The sequence below is a fragment of the Ranitomeya imitator genome, chromosome 2 (assembly GCF_032444005.1).
Source record: "Ranitomeya imitator isolate aRanImi1 chromosome 2, aRanImi1.pri, whole genome shotgun sequence".
NCBI lineage: Eukaryota > Metazoa > Chordata > Amphibia > Anura > Dendrobatidae > Ranitomeya > Ranitomeya imitator.
The window spans coordinates 587,639,075-587,660,744 of NC_091283.1; the positions used below are offsets into that span (position 1 = coordinate 587,639,075).

Consider the following 21,670-nt stretch of genomic DNA (forward strand, 5'->3'; position numbering starts at 1 on the left):
ATTGGGTAAGCAGGGACATGCGTTGTATGCGGATGCGTCTGCATGCGGCGTTTTGACGAGCCCGCCGACCGCACGAAAGCATTAGCCAAACGCTAATGTGAAACCAGCCTTAGTGATAACTTCTCTTCACCGTACAACCCCTTCAAATGCCACAGTAAGGCTATATTCACACGTTCCTGATTTCCCTCCTTTTTTTTCAGGACTAAAAACCGCAGCTCTTGGCAGAAAACGCAGGTCCTTTTTTTGGTGCTTTTTGGTGCTTTTTTGGTGCGTTTTTTGATGCGTTTTTTGATGCGTTTTTTTATGCAGTTTTCTATGCAGAGTCTGTGTGTTTTCTAGGAAGTTTTTTAGGGTTAAAATGGCTGAAAATACCCTAACCCTACCCCTACCCCTAACCCTACCCCTAACCCTACCCCTAACCCTAACCCTACCCCTACCCTAACCATAGTGAAAAAAAAAAAAATTCTTAATTTTTTTATTGTCCCTACCTATGGGGGTGACAAAGGGGGGGGGGTCATTTACTATTTTTTTTATTTTGATCACTGAGATATAACCTATCTCAGTGATCAAAATGCACTTTGGAACGAATCTGCCGGCCGGCAGATTCGGCGGGCGCACTGCGCATGCGCCCGCCATTTTGCAAGATGGCGGCGCCCAGGGAGAAGACGGCCGGACGGACACCGGGAGGCCGGGTAAGTATAAGGGGGGGAGATGAGGGCACGGGGGGGGCGTCGGAGCACGGGGGGGTGGCATCGGAGCATGGGGGGGTGGGATTGGGGCACGGGGGGGCAGCCACACTGCAGCGGTTCTGCACCACAAACCGCAGAAAACCCGCAGATATTTTTTTCATCTGCGGGTTTTACTGCGGGTGTGACCTCACAATGGAGGTCTATGGGTGCAGAACCGCTGCAGTTCCGCAAAAAGAAGTGACATGGTACTTCTTTTTTACCGCGGCTATTCAGTGCGGCTTTTTTCGCGATTTTCCGCAATGTGGGCACAGCAGTTCCTGTTTTCCATAGGGTACATTGTAATGTACCCTGCATAGAAAACAGCTGCGGACCCGCAGCGGGAAAATCGCGGCGATTCCGCATGAAAAAAAGGATGGTGTGAACATGGCCTAATGGTCAACTGAAATATTATTTATTGTTGGAAGACTAAAGAGAAACTGTCTGTCACCTCTCCAGACATATCTATTTGTATAAACACTTTTATTCTCAATTAATTAAGAATTCTGGAGGCTTTTTTCTTACAACTCTGTGGTGTTTTGTTCCTCTATCATTCCTTCTGTCCTTTTTATGAAGAAACTGACAACTTGCTGTTTTCATTACCTTTGTCAAAGGGTTGTGTCCCTGTGCAATTTTGCTACTCCCATTGCAAAGTGTGAGAGTGTAAACCAACGCCCCCAATTGGAAATACACAGTTGTCAAGTTATCTATGCATTTCAGAGGATAACAGAGGAAAACCACAACACCGAGTCCTAAGAAAATATAACCCTTGTTTGTTGCTACATGGAGAACTAGTGCTAAGTGAAACAAGAGTCATGACATAGGGTATACGTGAGTTCCGTGACCTGGAAAAAATTACCCCAACCCCCTTAAACAGATCTCTTAACAATCTAAAGAATAAACTTCTAACGTACTCAAAACAGCAGACGGAGACATATGTTGGATTTAATTGGCCACAGCAGCCATTTTATTAAATAAAAGATAACAGAACTTTTATGACAACCCAGAATAGGAGGGGCGGTCCTCGAAGCCCCAAAGTTATAAAAAACTCAGTATCCCAAAAACTCCACAATGTTCAGCCCAGGATGAGTCTTACCCCCAGCCGTAAAGCACCAGCTCAGGGATAGATAACAACCAATCCTGGTCCACCGAACCCACCCCCATGCCAGGGGTCCATAAATCCACCTCACGCGGAATAACCGTACCGCGCCTTGTTAAATTCTCTCATAGGGTGTCCAGGACCTCTCAAGATCCCCACCCCATTGAACCACGATTTACCATTTCCACCGACTTCGAGGACCTCCACCCCCGCCAACTGCCGTGACAATGCCCTGACAGCATTCACATAACAAAATAAATACATTTAGACGCCTCTTAAAACAATACTCCAAAAGCCCACATATGCCGACTTCACCCCCCCCATTACCCTAACCAAAAAAGGGAGGGTGGGCGGGAGATTCCTCACTTGTCACGCAGGCACCTAAAATGGATGCCTGCGTGAGGAGCGTGCCCCTTTTTATGTGCCCCCTCCCCACAGTCCCCTAGTTCCACCCCTTATTTTCAAAAAATGCCCCTAAAGCCACCCCTCAAGTTCCCAGTTAACCCCTTACCACCGTATCCCTTCTAACTGCTCCAGCTCCCCAGGTCCCACGTAACCCCGTCATGGCGGCCTCCCTTTACGTGCCGTGGGCCCCCAGTACGGCCTTTCTTGACATAGGGTATACGTGAGTTCCGTGACCTGGAAAAAATTACCCCAACCCCCTTAAACAGATCTCTTAACAATCTAAAGAATAAACTTCTAACGTACTCAAAACAGCAGACGGAGACATATGTTGGATTTAATTGGCCACAGCAGCCATTTTATTAAATAAAAGATAACAGAACTTTTATGACAACCCAGAATAGGAGGGGCGGTCCTCGAAGCCCCAAAGTTATAAAAAACTCAGTATCCCAAAAACTCCACAATGTTCAGCCCAGGATGAGTCTTACCCCCAGCCGTAAAGCACCAGCTCAGGGATAGATAACAACCAATCCTGGTCCACCGAACCCACCCCCATGCCAGGGGTCCATAAATCCACCTCACGCGGAATAACCGTACCGCGCCTTGTTAAATTCTCTCATGGGGTGTCCAGGACCTCTCAAGATCCCCACCCCATTGAACCACGATTTACCATTTCCACCGACTTCGAGGACCTCCACCCCCGCCACGAACACGAATGGCCTGACACCTTAGCCATTCATGTCCCTCCACACCTTCAAGCTTAATTCAATGCCACTACGGATAGCCAAACACCACATATCATTACCCACCGCGTTCAGGTGCACGCCATCAGCTCTCCAGTAAGCTCCTTGACCCGATTCCAAGTCCACATGTCTCACGGCCAACGCGCCATTCCTCACCATAAGCCGAGATATGGCCCTGTTTATTTTAATCCGGGCCCTGTTCACCCCCTCGTGTGATCTAGCACCTCTCCATCTTTTACGGGGAATGATGTCGGACCACACCAACAACACTTTTGGAAACATGACCCAGAACCTCAGGATATCGAATTTGATATCCTTAATCAGCTCCCTACAAGACCGTTTAGCCAAATCATTCCCCCCTAAATGTATCACCACGATCTCCGGCACTCTATCCAGTCTAACAAAACGATGAAATTCAGGTAACCATTCCTTCCACACCATCCCCCTTTTACCGATCCATCGTAAAGTCACTGTCTCTCGAGAAAGACCCAACTGACGACCGTCCGGACGAACCGCAGCACGCAACGCAGCCCATACAACATACGAATGCCCCATGATCCAGACGAGCATCGGATCAGGCCCTGCAACACAGAAAGAAAGGCAACAAACAATTAACTTAACACAGCTTCTAACTCACAATAGGTTTGGGCGAACATACGACTGGAATCTTGAAGATTCCCACCTCCCAATTCTCCGAACCACATCCTCACCAAGGCCCCACCTAGCGGCCTCAGTCGCTGCCCCGATCCTGAAGGAGTGACCACTATATTGTGTTGCAGGTAAGCCCGCTGCCGCCAAACATTTCCTAAAAACAGAAATAAACTGAAAACGGGACAAGAAAGACCCATTTTCGTGCACCAAGAATGGCTCGTCTAACACCCCGCCCTTTGCCATGTACTTCTTCACGGATGCCACCGGGCACACCGGGGATCCTTCAACATTGAACAACACCACTTTGCACCCTTTCCCATACACGTCCGTTTTGGAAGCCTTAATAAACACTACCACTTTATTCCCTTCGACATCCACGTTTTCTCTTAACAAAATACCTTTTTTACTAACGGACGGGCTAACCAACTCACCTAACCGAAATGCCCCAAAGAAGGCCAAAGAAAAGGCTGCACAGAACAGAACCACTTCCCATTCGGAAAAACACACCTCTTGCAACTTCCGCTCAATGGCTGAGAGCACCTCATAAGATACGGGTCGGCGACCGTCCGAAGCCTTCCAGCCTTTCTTCCAACCCCGAACAACTTGCCGAACCAAGAAGGATTTCGTTATATCCTTACCCCCCCTCCATTTAAGGTTGAAGGCTAGCCCCGCCAGAAACTTATTCAAACGTGTCACAGACCAACCTGCCTCCCAATGATGACCTAAGAACAACAACAAACCATACTCCTCCTCCATATCCTGGTCCATACTTGACATCCAGGATTCCCACAAGCTCCAAGCCTGATTATAATGAGACCAAGATGAATCCGCGAGCGATTTGGTAAATAACTCTGTTACGGCCCTCGCGGCAGGTTCCACAACTCCACTGGACAATCCCGGCCCGCGCTCTCCGCCTGTGGTGCCAAATCCCGGAAAAGCTGCCACTGAAATTGAGAAAGAGCAACAACTATTGGATCAGGCGCTGACAAGCTAACTTCAGATACAATCCATAAGTTAAACTTAAGACCCAGGAAAACCAAGTGCTGCAAGACCTTCACTACTGCAGGCGTAGCCGCTGACAACGAGTTTACCGCCGTCACCGTTCCAACATGCTCACAATGAAAAGAAATCTTCAAATTCCTCAATTTGTCACCCCACAGGGCCAACGCAACTACCCTGGGGAACAAATGCAACAGTAGCCGGTTGTTTGTTAACCCCTCCTCCTTCCATTCTTCCGGCCAAGCCGCTGCTGACCAGCTACCATGAAAGAAAAGACCAAAGCCACTCATTTCAACGACATGCACCAAAATGCCCAAGGAGGTAGCATCTGCCACCGGCTGAATCCACAGAGATCTGCCATTGTACTCGTCAAGAAAATCCGCCCACATCTTCAAATCGTCCTGAAACTCTTTCTTTATCCTGATGAAATGCAAAGGGGACTTTACCCCTACTGTTGCCAAGGATAGGCGGCGGCAGAACGCTCGACCCATCGGCATGATCCTACATGCAAAGTTCAGTTTCCCTAACAACGATTGCAAACTGCGCAAATTTATCTTCTTCAAACCAATCGTATTAACCACATCTTGGCGCAACGCGGTAACCTTGTCTGCAGGTAGCCTACATTCCATTGCTACCGTGTCGATTTCAATGCCTAGGAAGCTCAACACTGTCACCGGACCAACTGTTTTATCCTCCGCCAAAGGCACCCCGAAGTTTTTTGTCACACTCTCCATTGTATGCAACAAAATCGAACAATCTGCTGATTCCGCTGGCCCTATAAACAGAAAGTCATCCAGATAGTGCGAACATGAGCGTATCCCAGACACATCTTTCACCACCCATTCTAGGAACGTGCTGAAGGCCTCAAAGTAAGCACATGAAATCGAGCAACCCATGGGAAGACAACGATCAACAAAGAAGCCGCCATCCCAAAAACAACCCAATAAATGCAAACTGTCAGGATGAACTGGCAACAAACGAAAGGCCGCTTCGATGTCGGTCTTAGCCAGCTTAGCCCCCTTTCCACATGCTCTAACCCACTCCATCGCTGAATCGAATGATAAGTACGACACCGAACTCAACTCGGGATCAATACCATCATTAACCGAAGATCCCTTCGGAAATGACAGGTGATGGATTAACCTAAATTTATTAGGTTCTTTCTTAGGGACCACGCCAAGAGGTGACACCCTCAGATTTGCAATCGGAGGGGCGACAAACGGGCCTGCCATTCTTCCCAGAGCAACTTCCTTATTCAACTTCTCCGACACGACCTCCGGGAATTGTAACGCCGATTTCAAATTTTTTCTTTTTAAACTAACATCCTGCTCAACACAAGGGATTTTGAAACCCTCCTTAAAACCGTCGCGCAATAAAACTGCAGCTGACCTATCAGGGTATCTACTTAGAAAGGCCTCCATCACGACCCACTGCACCGGAGTCACCCCTTTTGTCAGCTGAATCTCCAACTTTTTGCCTGTTACCCCTGAAACATTTTGAAGCGCTATGCACCCCCCCGCAGGTTGAACACTCGTGCCTATATTTACACTTGCTCCCGAATCTGCATATGCCATCATTGAAGGCGAAACACAGTCCCTTCTGCAAAGCCGCCGAGTGTCCTGACTGCCCTGAACTCCCGGCGCCCCCGTGAAAAGGCTGGCTAGTCTGACCTAAACGGGACGGGACCATAACTCTCATCCACAACGCTATGTCCTTGTGATCCCACCTGATACTTGGCCTAAAAGCCTTACGCTGACGAAACTGTTCGTCATAGCGTAACCAACCCTGTCCCCCATAGGTCCTGTAAGCCTCCCCTATGGCATCTAAGTAACAAAATAATGCCGAGCAATTTTCCGGGGCCTTCTCCCCGATTACGCTAGCCATAATAGCGAAAGCTTGCAGCCAATTTGAAAATGATCTGGGAATCAGCCTATATCTCCGTTTCTCCTCATCTTCTTTTTTAGAGTCCTCCCTTCTAGGTCTATCCAAATTAAATCTCTCTAGGGGTAAAAGAGAAAATATTTCTATGTACTCCCCTTTCCAGATTTTTTCCCTAACCTCTTGTTTTAAATGTGCCCCTAACGGGCCCTCGAAGCAGACATAGACCTCCCCCCTAGCCGCATCGTCTAGTTGCGGTACATCCTCCTTTTCCTTATCCTGCAAAGCTCCCTCACCTGGTGCATCAATTCCTGACCCAGGCCCTGGTGCTGTTCCGTCCTTCTCCCTTGATGAGCTCCCCGTGTCTGCCGCAGGACCCGCACTGCTGGATGTACCCGTAACTTCAGACAACTGTCTAGACCCCTCAAACGACCCCGTATTTCCCAACCAAGCAGCTGACGGCAAAGACCCCCTGCTAAGACCGGACCCCCACAAGCCCGCTAGCTCCCCTAAACCTCTAAGGATTAAACCCATACCCCCGCTAGCAACTCCCGAAGTAATGTCACTATTCCTAGCTTCAGGGGAAACTATGCCTGGCAAATTAAAGATAGGGAAAATGTTCTCACCTAGCTGCCTGGGTGCTGTGAGCCCAGCAGCCGAAGATCCAGCTCCCAGCCGAAGGTGTCCTGCATCCCGACCGGCTTGATCCGCGATGTTGCCCGCCGAACTCCTGGCGGCCGTATCCGTGTCCTGGCGACTCGGTGATGCCGTCGACTGCCCTGGTGCTGCGGAAAGGGAAAAGGCCGAGCCAGCATCCTGCCGCCCGATGGAAGATGTGCGGCTCCTTGCCACGGATACGTCCCCGGCACTGCGTACCGAAGCGACGGAATGTCGCCTGCCGGAATCCGGAAAATTTCCGCCACCACCAGCAGAGGACGCAGATCCAGGAAAGTTCCGGCCATCACCAGCAGAGGGCGCAGATCCAGGAAAATCCCGGCCATCACCAGCAGAGGGCGCAGCTGCAGGAAAATCCCGGCCAACACCAGCAGAGGGCGCAGAACTTGCAATATCCAGGCCACCACCAGCAGAGGGCGCTGCTGCGTTGAAGACTCCAGAGCTGTGCACTGCAGAAGGCCGCACGCTGATGCCAGGGCCAGCCGACTGCCGCCCGCATAATCCTCGGCGCTGAGGGGCCACCGCACCTGACCCCCGTCTCCTCGGCTGTCGCTGCCTCCCACGCTGAGCGGCGCCAGCGGGCATGCTGGCGGCCGCCGTACCGGCTCCTGCTCCTGCCGCCCCACGTCGCCCGGACACTGAAGGAGGGGAGGAAGGATCCACCCCCCGTTGTAGGCCCCGCCGCACTGGAGGATTCCTCCCGGCGCCGCGCTGTGAGGTGGAGGGAACAGCGCTGCTTACCGGAGGGTCCGCAGAGGGGCTCCTATTTCGGCGCCGGGCCCTGGGGATGATGTCCGGGCTTAGGCGCGCCGGAGGCCTAGTCCTCCGCGGCCGGCGCCCGTCCTGCGGTGCCTGCGATGGTGCTCCCGATGTCCCCTGGAGAAGGCTGTTAACGGATGCATTCAGCCAATCTGTCCCCTGGGAGCTGGCTGCCGTCCGGAGACGCTGGAGGATCGCTTCAACGTCCATTCTGGTAAGTGTGACAGAGATTCCTCACTTGTCACGCAGGCACCTAAAATGGATGCCTGCGTGAGGAGCGTGCCCCTTTTTATGTGCCCCCTCCCCACAGTCCCCTAGTTCCACCCCTTATTTTCAAAAAATGCCCCTAAAGCCACCCCTCAAGTTCCCAGTTAACCCCTTACCACCGTATCCCTTCTAACTGCTCCAGCTCCCCAGGTCCCACGTAACCCCGTCATGGCGGCCTCCCTTTACGTGCCGTGGGCCCCCAGTACGGCCTTTCTGGAGAGGTGACTTTTCCCTATTAGAAAATGATGCCTTCATAAGACAAGGTCACTTCTAGATAACTGGATATTCTGACTCCTGAGTGAGGCTGGTATAGAGAACCTGTCACTAGATTCATGCTGCCCAAACCGTGATTGCATTGCAGACAGGTATATTTTACTCTGATACAATCTAGTGTTTCACAAAATGGTTTGAAAAGCTGGCAAGGGATTACAGGGAGTAACCTAACTAGTCCAGCCTAGTCCTTGGCCAGTTGTTCCAAGTCCTGCTCTGAAAATCCTGAAAGATCTCTCTCTATGTACACATATGGGGTCGCTCCAGAATAGTCATGTCTCTCCATATGGTCCCCAGCAGAATTTTCAACCTGTGTTTTCTTTGAAACTCTCCAGAGTTTCAAAGTAAAACATACCTGGCTGCATGAAACACAGCTAGGCTCTGATTCATGCTGCCTGTGGATAAAACAATACTCATTGTCTTTTCTCTATCCCACTTAGGCTACGTTCAGATTAGCGTTTCCCGACGCTGCGTCGGGAAACGCAGCGGCGACGCACGCGTCATGCGCCCCTATGTTTAACATGGGGGACGCATGCGTTTTTCTTGTTGCGTTTTCCGACACGTGCGTCGTTTTTGACGCTAGCGTCGGACGCAAGAAAATGCAACAAGTTGCATTTTCCTTGCGTCCGATTTCATCAAAAAAAGACGCACGCGTCGCAAAACGCAGCGTTTTTGCGTGCGTTTGCACGCGTTTTTTCGTGCGTCGTGCGTTGCGTCGCCGACGCAGCGGCGCGCAACGCTAATCTGAACATAGCCTTACTAAACCTACCTGATCTATCTAGCACAATAAATAACATCATGCTTTCGCCTGTACTGGAATTCCACTGCCTCAGAGCAGGGCCAGCTCCAGGTTTTGAGGGCCCCGGGCGAAAGAGTCTCAGTGGGCCCCTCCCTTTAACACATACCACGATTGATATAACACAGCCCACGTAGTATATAACACAGCCATGTAGCATATAACACAGCCATGTAGTATATAACAGCCCACGTAGCATATAACACAGCCATGTTGAATATAGCACAGCGACGTAGCATATAACACAGCCATGTAGTATGTAACAGCCCACGTAGCATATAACACAGCCATGTAGTATATAGCACCGCCCACATAGCATATAACAGCCCATATAGTATATAGCACAGCCACATATTATATAACACAGCCCACGTAGTATATAACACGGCCCACGTAGTATATAGAACAGCCCACGTAGCATATAACAGCCCACGTAGTATATAACACGGCCCACGTAGTACATAGAACAGCCATGTAGTATATAGCACAGCCCACGTAGCATATAACAGCCCATATAGTATATAGCACAGCCACATATTATATAACACGGCCCACGTAGTATAACACGGCCCACGTAGTATATAGAACAGCCCACGTAGCATATAACAGCCCACGTAGTATATAACACGGCCCACGTAGTACATAGAACAGCCATGTAGTATATAGCACAGCCCACATAGCATATAACAGCCCATATAGTATATAGCACAGCCACATATTATATAATACGGCCTACGTAGTATATAGAACAGCCCACGTAGCATATAACAGCCAACATAGTATATAACACGGCCCACGTAGTATATAACACAGCCATGTTGTATATAGCACAAACATGTAGTATACAGCACAGCCCACCTCCCCCCAAGAATGGCCCCATAGTTCAGTACTCACTGTTATAGCCCACGTAGTATATAACAGTCCACGTAGTATATAACACGGCCCACGTAGTATATAGAACAGCCATGTAGCATATAACAGCTCATATAGTATATAGCACAGCCACATAGTATATAACACGGCCCACATAGTATATAGAACAGCCATGTAGTATATAGCACAGCCCACGTAGCATATAACAGCCCATATAGTATATAGCACAGCCGACGTAGTATATAACACAGCCATGTAGTATATAGCACAGACATGTAGTATACAGCGCAGCCCCCCTCTCTCCAAGAATGGCCCCATAGTCCAGTACTCACTGTTATAGTTACAAAAAAAAAAACACTCCTCACCTCTCAACGTACCCGCACTGTTCGCTGCTCCCTGCTCCGGTCTCGGCGGCTGACGCTGCACTGCCTGACACACAGGGAGTGCGCGATGACGTCATCGCGCACCCGCAGCGGCAGTGTCAGAGACAGAGTGGGCAATGATGGGGAGGGAGCGTCAGGTGACTCTCTCTCCTCCATCATTTGCTTTGAACTTTACCGGCACATGCCGGTATAGTTCAATGCGGCGAGGGGAATTGGCGCTGGCGACAGGCGGGCCCACCTGCCTCACAGAGGCCCCATAGTGGCTGCGTGATGTGCCGCTAGCTGAGGGCCCCTGGGGGAGCAGGGGCCCTAGGCAGCAGCCTGCCCCTAATGCCGGCCCTGAATGCCCCCCCCCCCGTCTCGCCAGGGCCCCGGCACTTGCCCGGGTATGCCGGGTGCTGACGCCGGCCCTGCCTCGGAGTAATCCTCGACTCTGCCCTGTCCTTCAAACCACACATCCAATCTCTTGCCACCTCCTGCCACCTCAACTCAAAATATTTCCAACATCTGTCCTTTCCTCAACCCTGAATCTAATAAAATTTGAGTTTATGCTCTCATCATCTCCCTCCTCAACTACTCCAATACCCTCCTCTGTTGCCTCCCTGCCAACACTCTCGCACCTCTCCAGTACATCCTTAACTCTGCTGCCCAACTAAAATACATCTCTCCTTGATACTCATCAACTTCTCCCCTCTGCAAATCCTTTCATTAGCTCCCAATTGCCAAGTTATCCAGTTCAAACTACTAACATTGTCATAGAAAGCAGTCCATAATCTGTCTCCTCTGTAACTGTATGAACTAATGTCCCCATACCTTCCTATACGTAATCTCCGATCCTTCCAAAACCTCCTTCTCTCCTCTAGACTTCTATGCTCCTCACTCAATCGCTTACAAAACTTCTCCCGAGTATCCCACATAATCTGTGCCCCAGCACGGTGGCTCAGTGGTTAGCACTGCAGCCTTGCAGCGCTGGAGTCCTGGGTTCGAATCCCACCAAGGACAACATCTGCAAAGAGTTTGTATGTTCTCTCCGTGTTTGCGTGGGTTTCCTCCAGGCACTCCGGTTTCCTCCCACATTCCAAAGACATACTGATAGGGAATTTAGATTGTGAGCCCCATCGGGGACAGTGATGATAATGTGTGCAAAAATGTAAAGCGCTGCGGAATATGTTAGCGCTATATAAAAATAAAGATTATTATTATTATTATCCACCAGGTTCAGAACTTTGAGACAGAACTTGATAACCCATCTCTTCAAGAAAACTGACAGCCTGCAATGACCCCCTGTAACCAAAGCTGCTGCAACCCCCAAACATACCGTCTCCATCTCTATTATCCTGTAGACTGTAAGCCTACTCTCCCCTCTGTACCAGTTTGTCATTGTTAGTTTGTTCATTTTAATTTATATTCGTAGTTTCTATGTAACCCCTCCTCATGCACAGCACCATGGAATCAACGGTGCCTTAAAAACAAGATAGTTATCTAGTGACTGTGTAAGAGGATGGAAGGTCTGTCTCGTTTCCCCTAGAAGAAAACACGTATTGTTGTATTGTGTGATGTGAACTGTGACTGTATTAATAGTGTGAATGTTGTGTGTTTCCTGACGGTAGGAAAAGTTAGTTAAAGTTTGGGACTAGCCCAAAGTGGTAGAGGCTAAGGTGAAGGGACAGAGACAGTTTCCTGTCAAGACGTCAGGGCCCAGTGAGCATCTGAAGTAGACCTAAGGTCGGACAGACAGAAGTGCCGCATGACGTAGGTTTCCCGATGTGATGGGAGACGAAGACGGTGGTTAGCGTGAACCAGAGGAAAGGATAACTGACAGAAGGACAGAGTGGTTAATCAGAGACAGGTCCTGGGAGAAAACACCTAACCGTACAACCCAGAGAGATAACTCAAAGAGGTAATGGGCAACGATGGGACAGAGTAAGTGAGATGAAGAGAGTGCCCTGGGCGGGAGTTCGAGAGCATCAGTAGAAGTGAAGCTAAGTACAGTAGATAAAGAGAACAAGCAAGTGAAGAGAAAGGGAATAGAGACTGTGCGTGAAGATGCTCCGTATAGTGATGGAAGCGTCCATAAAGTTGTGTACCTGCTATCTACTGTACGTAATTCCCACAAATTCATAGTTAAATAAAGTTTATCACTAACTGGTGGTCTCCCTAATTGAAGTCCTCAACATCTGGTCCTAGCCTACCAAAGTCACTGGTAATACGATGGCTCAGTGGTTAGCACTGCAGCCTTTCAGCGCTGGGTCCTGAGTTCAAATCCCACCAAGGTCAACATCTGCAAGGAGTTTGTATGTTCTCCCTGTGTTTCCTCTGGGTACTCCAGTTTCCTCCCAAACTTCAAAGACATACTGATAGGGAGTTTAGATTGTGAACCCCATCGGAGACAGTGATGATAATGTGTGCAAACTGTAAAGCGCTGCAGAATATGTTAGCGCCACGTTACACAAGGCTCCTGTTAAAGCCACATTTACACAGCAAGAAAATTGTGTATGATCTTGATTAAAACAGCTCACTTCACGATTATCATGCAGTTTAAACATGCTGCCGATCACCCAATGAACAAGCAAAATGCTCGGTCAACGGGTAAAATGATCTTTTGTGCAGCACAAAAAAGAATCCTCTTTCCCAGCTGTGCATCGTCAAAAGAGCTCGCACTGCTAAGATCCATGGCAGCCTATACACACTGATTGATCTAGATCGCTCAATTATTTTAGTCTTCCTGTGTCAACAGGTATTTAAATGTTTACAGATAATAATATTAATAATCTTTATTTTTATATAGCGCTAACATATTCCGCAGCGCTTTACAGTTTGCACACACTATCATTGCTGTCCCCGATGGGGCTCACAATCTAAATTCCCTATCAGTATGTCTTTGGAATGTGGGAGGAAACCGGTGAACCCGGAGGAAACCCACACAAACACGGAGAGAACATACAAACTCTTTGCAGATGTTGTCCTGGGTGGGATTAGAACCCTGGACTCCAGCGCTGCAAGGCTGCAGTGCTAACCACTGAGCCACCGTGCTGCCCTATCAGTTGCATCGTGCCACTGGTCAACTGACCCAAAGTCCCTAGGCATGGCTGGGTGTTGGCCAGGGAACAGACTGACCCGAAGTCCCTAGGCATGGTTGGGTGTTGGCCAGGGAACAGACTGACCCGAAGTCCCTAGGCATGGCTGGGTGTTGGCCAGGGAGCAGACTGACCCGAAATCACAAGGCATGGCTGCGTGTTGGCCAGGGAACAGACAGACCCAAAGTCCCTAGGCATGGCTGGGTGTTGGCCAGGGAACGGACAGGAGGCCTCCCTAAGCTTTGATTTAGATTATCCACTGGTCTTTGTTTTAACTTCTTGCTAAGGTTAAGGAATTGAGATGGCTTTCATCCCTGCTCTCTGCTATTCACAACATGCACTGCTGCTGCATTTTAGCATTTATATTCCTTGGTCAAAACAGGAACTGGATTTAAAAAAGTGAACATTAACGCTTTCCTTCCTAATATTTCAGGTTTTGGTTTATAACGTCATTCAAAACCTGCTCAAAGGCTGCAGTAAGCAAACACAGCCATAATGACGCTGTAATAAATGTGTATTACCTCTTTTCAGCAGTTATCCCCTCACTTCTGAAACTATTGTCGCTGCCCACGATTCACTTCCTATTCAGCCATCACCAGTTTATGGGATTCATCGCCCTCTGCTGGTTGTTACAGCCACGTACCAGTAGGGGACGATATTACGCAGCAACATTCCTTAGCTGAAATATAGTTATGGAGAAATTCTAAATATTTCACAGGCATTTTTTTTTTGCGCTTTTGTTTTTTTAATTCTTTTCTTCCATGTGCATAACTTTTATTATGCTTCTGTCATTCGAGGGTTTAATTTTTGTGGGTTGTATTGTAGTTTTCAATTAAACCATTCATTTTGTCATACAATATACTGAAAAACAGATACAAATAAAAGTGAGTGGAATAAAAAAGAAAACAGGAATTCTGCAGTTGTTAGGTTCTGCGTTTATGGCTTACACTTTGAGGAACATATTACCTGGTGACTTTGTTCCTATGTGTCAGACTGGTTATGGTGATATCAAATTGACACTGATATCTTTTCTTTTTACTAGTTTATCTGTTGAGGGCAGAGTAAAGTACCGCAGGCGCTGGGCCTCTTTGACCTTTCTCGGCGCTTTGTCCTTCCCTCAACAGGGCAGATAAGTACGCCTGCGCAGGAGCGCGACGCAGGGGAGCGATGAAGCAACAGGAGGGCGGCATTGCAAGAAGATGGGAGGACCCGGACCTGCAACACCCATCGGACCGGACCGCCCCCACTTCCCCGGGTGACTATAATAAAACTTATTTTTCTTATCTTTCAGGTTACATCGGGGGCGGGGGCTTATCTACAGCATTCTAGAATGTTGTAGATTATCCTTGAAAGGCAGTGTCCGTATCTTGTATCGTCCAAAACTGCTGACAGGTTCCCTTTAACACTATTAACCTACAGAGTAATCCCATAAGGTTAATAGTGTTATCTAACCTAAAAGTTTCCCTTTAATTTTAGACAATGCCATCCAATGTACATCTGTTTGCATGAATCCAATCCTTGGCCAGCCACTTGTGGCGCTAGAAACCAGGCTGGACACAGACTAAAAAGCACCCATGTGCAAGAACAGTATATGGGACCTTTGCAGTCCAATAGCTCATCATTATGCACCATTCCACTTACTATGGAGGTGGAGATGGCCCCCTTACCTCTTGGGGATGCATGAGGAATGGTATGTCTTCCCCTGGCTAATAACATACAGACTGTGCAATTGGAAGCCCAGTTACCAGTTACGGACTGGGGCTGAAATTCAGTCCTGGCATTTGAAATCACACAGGCCCATGTTGTCCCGTCCCCCAAGCACTAGATGGGATATATTAATAATATTACCCTGGATGGAGGTAAGGGAGATTTTCTACAAGACCAATATTTCTAATGATACCCGTGGCCTGCTGGGGTAAGTGATGGAGTCAGCAACTTTGTGCTCCATCACAACTCTTAACAGTATGGGTATCTTGAGAACACCGATTCTGTTAACAACGTTGCAGACAAGGTGGCCCATGACCAGACAGGCCCTTTTGGCATTTGCCAGAATTGCCAGATGTCTAGTCCGGCCCTGCCAATTACTGAATCTAAATCAGCAGCTTACAACACTGAGCTCCATTGACAATATAGAAAGGAGTTTGATGCTGACTAAACAGGTGATCTCTGGGGTGGATGTGGTGGGATATGTAGTATGGAGGGGCAGGACAGTGAGGCAGGTAGCTGGGTGACATTTAGTAGGCAGGGTGAAGAGAAGAGTGTCAGGGAGACTAGTCTTGATCTGTAACACCTTAACAAGGTTGCTAAATTGGCAGATGAGGGGGTGTCAGAATAGGGGTAGCAATACAGGTCCTCTGAAAACCAGAGGAGTGTCTGCTCCAGAAAGAAGTTCAATAGGGGAGCAGGGCCGAACAGCAGGTGGTGGTACTGGGGGACTCTCTTAATTCGAGAACTGATTTCTGTGATGATGTACAGATTACAATACAGGAGGGGAAGATAGTGTACACAGTGACCTGGGCCAAAGTAATGAAAGAGGGTTTGGCATAGGAGGAGGTGTTAGACCAGTCAATGGAGAGAAGCGGAAGATAGGTACAGAAAATTGCATAAAATGCATGCACACTAATTCCAGAAGCATCATCAACAAGATGGAGAAATTAGAATTAATATTGTTGGAAAAAAATTATGATATGGTTGGGATAACTGAGACATGGCTGGACGAGAGCTATGACTGAGCTATTACCTTACAGAGCTATAGTCTGTTCAGGAAGGATCTTAAAATAAATGAGGAGAAAGAAGGGTCCAGGGGTCTCTATGGGTAGAAATAAGTGGAGGGAGAAAAAATAAAATGCTAATAATTATTATTTATGATTATACCGCCATTCCATGGCGCTTTACATGTGAGGAGGGGTATACATAATAAAAACAATACAGTAATCTTAAACAATACAAGTCACAACTGGTTTAGGAGGAGAGAGGACCCTGCCCGCAAGGGCTCACAATCTACAAATCTTTAAATGACATGGAAAATTATACAAGGCTATAATGAAAAACAATTACCTTTCACAAATGGTGCAGGACCCAACAAGAGTGGTATCATTTCTAGACCTAATATTTACCAATAGACCAGACAGAATATCAATATGCGTTGGGAGTCACTTGGGAAATACTGGTGTCACGCACAGTGTAGGAGACTAAGTGCAACGTGAAGGCATGAGGGGAAGGAAGCCACCTAGGCAGATCTAAGTAGAGTAGATCTTGAGTAGAGGCAGAGATGTAACACAGATGTCCTCCAGCAACACCAAAGAGGAAGATAGCCGACTGCTACAGCTCCAAGCCTCAATAGGGGAAAATGGAAATATCACCGGTGATAACCAGCAGCAGGCTGGAAGTCTATAAACACCCAGGTACAGGTGTGTTAATTAGAGCTGGAGAAAGGTTGCCACTGGGTCAAAGAGTCAGAAAGGTTAAGAAGGTGTCTGCAAAGCCAAAGACCTTCTGCATCTAGATGCAGTACGACTGACTGCAGCTTCTGACATACCTGTCACAGTACCCCCTTCTACAAGTGGCCTCCGGACACTCAGGACCAGGTTTCTCAGGATAATAGTTGTGAAATGAACGAACCAGCCTGGGGGCATTCACCTCTGATGCCGAGACCCACATCCTTTCCCCTGGATCGTAACCCTTCCAGTGCACCAAGTATTGTAGGGTACGATGTTGGAGGAGAGAATCTATAATCCTGGAAATCTGAAACTCAAGATCTCCATCAGCCATTACTTGGGGAGGCGATAGAAGTGAGGGCTCAAGAGGTTCCACTTACTTCTTGAGCAAAGATCTATGGAAGACATTGTGGATCTTAAGAGCCTGAGGCAGCTCAAGACAAAATGCTGCTGGATTAATAATGGCAGTTATTTTATAAGGACCAATAAATCTAAGTCTTAACTTGCAGGAAGGAACCTTCAACTTGATATTCCTGGTAGACAACCACACAGAAGACATTCAATTACAGGTCGGGACCTGGCAAGCGTTTTCTGTCAGCCATACGTGTGTACATGTCTCCCATAATCTTCAAATTACTCAGAACCCCCCGCCACCCTGAGGAAAGTGACAAAGCAAAACGTTCCTCTTCCGGAACTCCTAAGCCCCTCCCCGCTAAAAGTACCAAACTGCGGATGGTAACTGTATGCACCAAAGAATGGTGACCTGCCGGTAGATTCTTGACGATGATTATTGATAGCAACTTCTGCCAACGGTAAGTAGGATGCTCAATCCTCCTGATTTTTGGAGACAAAACACCTGAGATAGGTCTCCAAATTCTGGTTAATTAGCTTGGTCTGTCCATTCAACTGGGGATGGAAGGTAGAGGAAAAGGACAGCTGCACCCCCCAGTCAAGAACAGTACGCCCTCCAGAACTTGGAAACAAACTGGGTTCCCCGATCTGATGCCACATCAGAGAGAACCCCATGAAGCTTCACAATCTCATTAATAAACACCCGAGCAAGAGTCTTGGCATTCCGAAGTGCCGGTAATGCAACTAAATGAACCATTTTACTGAACCTACAGTATCTACAGCCACTAAAACCACAGTCTTGCCTGCAGATTCCAGTAGATCAGTAATAAAATCCATTGACATACACACTGACATACAAAGCCATCCACAACCTGTCTCCTCCATACATCTGTGACATGGTCTCCCGGTACCTACCTACACGCGACCTCCGATCCTCCCAAGACCTCCTTCTCTACTCCCCTCTCATCTCTTCTTCCCATAACCGCATCCAAGACTTCTCCCGTGCTTCCCCCATACTCTGGAACTCTCTACCCCAACACATCAGACTTGCGCCTACCATAGAAACATTCAAAAAGAACCTGAAGACTCATCTCTTCCGACAAGCCTACAGCCTGCAGGGATCCTCAACCTACTGAACAGCCGTACAGCCAGCTCTTCCCTCTCCTAGTGTATCCTCACCCACCCCCTGCAGACTGTGAGCCCTCGCGGGCAGGGTCCTCCCTCCTTATGTACTCGTGTGCCTTGTTATCTGCTCATGTTTAATGTATTTGTCTATATTTGCCCCGTATTCACATGTAAAGCGCCATGGAATAAATGGCGCTATAAAAATGTATAATAATAATAATAATAATAATAATAATTGACAAGTGTGTCTATGGTCTACTAGGAATAGGTAGTGGAAGCAGGGTACCAGGCTGACAGGTATGCAATACTTTAGAACATGCGCAGATACTACAAGCAGCTACGTGTTCAACCACATCCTGATGCAACCCCAGCCAGCACAAACGACAAGAAAGGAGGTCCACGGTTGCCTTACCACCTGGATGACCAGCGGTGCAAATTTGGTGGCACAAATAACCTTCCTGGAGGGCAGGAGGCTAGGGTGTCCCCCTGAGCCTCCAACATCTCACCCTTTAGCTCAGGGTGCAATGCCAAAATGACTACCCCTTCTGCAAAATCAGGACAGGGTCCTCATGGTCACCATCACCAGGGAAGCTCCGGGGCAAAGCATCAGCTTTGACATTTTTGACCCCCCCTTGGATGGAAAGTGACCACAAAAATTGAACCTAGTAAAAAACAGGGACGATCTAGCTTGCCTAGGATTGAGACGTTTAGCCGATTGGAGATATGACAAGTTCCTAATGTCAGTGATAACAGTAATTACCAGTGTAAATGTAAAAAAAACAAACACTACATACTTACCTTCCAGTGTCTGTCCCCCGGCGCTCTGCTTCCCTGCACTGACTGTGAGCGCCGGCTGGCCGTAAAGCAAAGCGGTGACGTCACCGCTGTGCTTTACGGCCGGCCGGCGCTGACAGTGCAGGGAAGCAGAGCACCGGGGGACAGACACCGGAATGTAAGTATGTAGTGTTTGTTTTTTTTTACATTTACACTGGTAACCAGGGTAAACATCGGGTTACTAAGCGCGGCCCTGCGCTTAGTAACCCGATGTTTACCCTGGATACCAGTGAAGACATCGCTGAATCGGCGTCACACACGCCGATTCAGTGATGTCTGCGGGAGATCCAGCGACGAAATAAAGTTCTGGCCTTTCTGCTCCGACCAGCGATGTCACAGCAGGATCCAGATCGCTGCTGCATGTCAAACACAACGATATCGCTATCCAGGACGCTGCAACGTCACGGATCGCTAGCGATATCGTTGTTAAATTGTTCAGTGTGAAGGTACCTTAAGTATAGGAGGCATGGAAAAACAGCTCTTAAGGGAGGAAAAAACCTGCAGGTCATCGTCCGACCATTTGGAAAACTCAGACCCTTTCCTTGTCATTTCAGTAAGTGGTTTCATAATTGCTGAATAATTCCAGATGAATTTTTCAGTAAAAATTAGTAAAGCCTAAAAAATGTTGTGTGGCCTTTAAGTTCTCGGGATGGTCCCAATCAAGGACAGGACGGATCATTTCCAGATCCATCCGAAAACCTAAAGATGACAACAGGTACCCCAAAAACCAAAATATCATCTAGATAGATTTCCACAAACCTGCCCACCAAATGATGGAAAAGATCATTGATGAAATGCTGAAATACCGCAGGTGCTTATGTAAGGTACTAGCAGGAATGCGGGCTCCTTATTCCCATCCTTGTCTGCATGGTTCCTCATCCCCATCCTTGTATGTATGGCCCCCATGAGAAAAGCATAAAAAAAATCCTACTTACCTTCCCTGCATGCCCTTGCAGAATCTCGTTCCGGTGCCAGCAGCTCCTGCGGCCGAGCGATCATGTGTCCCTGCTCATTAAGGTAATGAATATTCACCTATCTCCATACCTATGGGAGTGGAGAGAGGTGAATATTCATTACCTTAATGAGCGGCCACCAGTGAGAGCCCGGCACCTGCTGGAAGCCGGCGGCTATAACTGTGCATGCTCTATAAGAGAAATGAATATTTAATGCCAGTGCAGTGAATATTCATTTTTCTTAAGCAGCGGGCACAGGCTTTAGCCACAGCTGCCGGCTCCTGTGACCCGCTGCTCGGCAGCTCCCCCTCCCCTGCTGTAAACTGGGACAATGACTCGTGTATAAGCGGAGGGAGGCATTTTTTTGTGCTGAAAAACTTGGCTTATACACGAGTACATATGGTAATTCCTGCCTGACCCTGGCAATAAGCCCTGCTTAGGGAAGGACGGATGAGCACTAGTCCATCTCCTCGATCACTAAAGACCGCTTGGATAGACAAACAAGGGGAACACTTATCTTGAGTAGGCTCAGAGATGTGACACAGATGTCCTCCAGCAACACCAAAGAAGAGCATAGCCAACTGCTATAGCTCCAAGCCTCAACAGGGGAAAATGGAAAGATCACCAGTGATTCCCATCAGCAGGCTGGGAGTCTATAAACCCCCAGGTCCTGGAGTGTCAATTAGAGTTGGAGAAAGGTTGCCACTGGGTCAAAGAGTCAGAACTATTAAGGGGTTGTCTGCAAAGCTAAACGCAGAGACCTTCTGCAGCTAGATGCAGTGCGACTGTCTGCAGCTTCTGACATACACGTGACAACTGGTCACAAAATAATACGTTTTCACGTATCCTTTAATAAGATGTATAGTATTGGTTACCAGAACATTAAACCTCAGGAAGGCGTATTTCCAACGGCTGAAAGATGATCTTAGTGCCATAAACTTGGACATGGGCCTGACAAATAAAATTACACCAATTACACAAATGGGAAACTTTTTTAAACATCCTGAATAGGAATATATATTATTTGGTAATAAACAAGCTAGGAATAGCAGAAAACCACTATGACTGTGCAATAAATGACAAAAAGAAAGAATTTGCAGAATTAAAGGAAGAAGTGAGGAGGTATTATAGAGAAAATAAATTGTGCAAAAAAAAAAAAAATCAAGGCAGCAAAGGCTAAGGCTACTTTCACACATCAGGCTTTTTGATTCAGGCACAATCCGGCAATTTTTGAAAAAAACGGATCCGTTTTTTTTATGCTGGATCCATTTTTTCCCATAGAGTTATATTAGCGCCGGATTGTGCCTGATGGCCAGACGTTTCATCCGTTTTTTTCCGGATCCGTCCAAATAGTTGTTTCCGGTGGACGGAGA

General features: G+C 47.9%; 1 protein-coding gene across 7 annotated transcripts in view; it reads right to left on the reverse strand.

The window, feature by feature from the left end:
* Positions 1–21,670, reverse strand: part of LPIN3 (lipin 3) — a 214,447-nt gene that overhangs the window by 129,013 nt on the left and 63,764 nt on the right. The window contains exon 1 of one of the 7 annotated variants that reach the window (XM_069752298.1): positions 14,119–14,199. The exons of the other annotated variants lie outside the window; for them this stretch is intronic. The gene's annotated coding sequence lies outside the window, so the exon portion shown is untranslated. Of the gene's footprint in view, positions 1–14,118; positions 14,200–21,670 lie in introns of those variants that run through there. 7 annotated transcript variants of the gene reach the window in all.